This window comes from Austrofundulus limnaeus, unplaced genomic scaffold (assembly GCF_001266775.1).
Source record: "Austrofundulus limnaeus strain Quisiro unplaced genomic scaffold, Austrofundulus_limnaeus-1.0 Scaffold36, whole genome shotgun sequence".
Classification (NCBI taxonomy): Eukaryota; Metazoa; Chordata; class Actinopteri; order Cyprinodontiformes; family Rivulidae; genus Austrofundulus; species Austrofundulus limnaeus.
Genome location: NW_013952438.1, coordinates 2,859,000 through 2,860,852, shown reverse-complemented (window position 1 = coordinate 2,860,852; position 1,853 = coordinate 2,859,000). Strand labels below are relative to the sequence as shown.

At 34.2% G+C, this 1,853-nt stretch overlaps 1 protein-coding gene across 1 annotated transcript in view; it reads left to right on the top strand.

Annotated features, from left to right (window-relative positions):
• Positions 1-1,853, top strand: part of lamc3 (laminin, gamma 3) — a 222,388-nt gene that overhangs the window by 33,697 nt on the left and 186,838 nt on the right. The gene's annotated exons all lie outside the window — the stretch shown is intronic.

Sequence of the window (1,853 nt, the reverse complement as noted above, 5' to 3'; positions counted from 1 at the left end):
AAATAAAATAAAAAATAAATAAACAGCATCACTAAGCCAGATTTTGTTCTTTCACTGAATGTTTTTGCCATGACAGTGAGAATTAGTCAATGTATTTCCTGCAACCACGTACAGGTCCTGTTATTGTTTGAGGCAAGGGCACATCTGTTGTCATTTATGAGTGTTTCAGTCTAACCATTTCCATATGGAGGGGACATAGGTGGGCAGGGAATTTGCTTTTATGCTGCCTGAAAGAACTCACACTGTCACTGTTAGAAGTTGACCTTTTTATTTGTAATTTTGTTCGAAGGTAAAAGGGTCGAATAATTTACTTGAACGTTCTAGAGTTAAGTGACGTCATTGAGTTGCTTTCACTATATTCAGATTTTAAAGTCTTGATCACATGTTCAAAGAAAAGGAGGAAAATGTTTTCATGATTAGAATTTGTAATTAGCTTCTGGAAAATTATATTATTAAAAAATAGCATAAACTAACTTTTGACTTATGTATGTAAATCATACTATACTTATATTAACAGCTCATACACTGTTAATGGGCAAAAGTGCTTCCAGGCACTTCTTTTTATCTTTTCTGTCTAGGTAGAGTTGTAAAATCCTGTTCAGAATTGTAATGAAACACAAACCACAGTGCCCTTCTGAACTGTGAGTCACATCAGAGATCATCTCATACCATTCACTCCTCTAAGGAAAAAAAGCAGCAATAGTAATTATTTTATTTGTTCGTCAAAGTGCAATTTTTAATCTGGGCTCTGTGATGTTTTCTGGCTCAAAATTGGGGAAAAATGATTAATGAATAAGGCAGATTAGGAAAAAAAGGAACTTCATTATGTATTTGTTAAGCATCTGGTCTGTTTTTTTTTTTTTTTTGTTTTTTTTTATTTTTTTGAAGAGCTAACGATATTGGTTCTTTGTCTTATTGTTTATGTTTCATTGCAAAATGCCGCTGGATGATGCAAAGGTTACACCTGCCATTCTAAACCCCAAAGATTAAATCACATGACAAAACAATCACCTTTCTACCGGCATCTAAAAACATCCTGTAATTCCAAATGTTAGATAAATGTGTACTCAAAATTTCAATTTCTTAGGTTTGACATGTTCATGCCATGGTGAACAGGTATAATCTGGCTTTAAGCATTTTCAGTCTGAAAGGTTCCTAAGGTATTTGGTTGGTGATTGGTGAGGAGGCCCCAGTAATAATGAAAGTTATATTAAACTTTGATCACTTTCCTCATTTCAAAATGCTGGAAACTAATCAACATCTGCATGTTGCCAGATGAGGACTGTGATGAGGTTGGGGAGGGAATATTACACCGTATGTGTGTGAGGGTGGGAAATTGGCAGCTTCAGGTTTTATACATTGAACCTAAGTAGAATCCTCTCTCCTTGTTGCACTTTCATTTTAAGTCTGTTTCAATTTAGGCTTGGGTACAAAGCGTACTCTGGAAGGTATAGGAAAAAAAATGAAATGACCAAAGTTTCCTTTAAGTGCATATTGGACATCACACATCTTTTTTCCATCTTCAGTAGCATTTGTGATGCATCCTGGCATTTTAATGGAAGCTCCAAAGTTTGAGTAATTATTGTTCACATATTTCAAATATATTCCTGTATAAAAATAACCCTTCACATTTACATATGGTATTAAGGAAATACTTTGTATATTAACCACCTATGCCAGGTGTTCCTAAAGGTTCTGTCACACTATAAAGTTTTAGACAACTTATCAAAATGTGGTCCAACTTTAATGATGGAATACAAAAATCATCTGGAAGCCTCTTTTGGACATATACATAATGCAGTACTAAAGATTACATCTAGTAACCAACGTGTATTAGTTGCTTAGTCATAAAG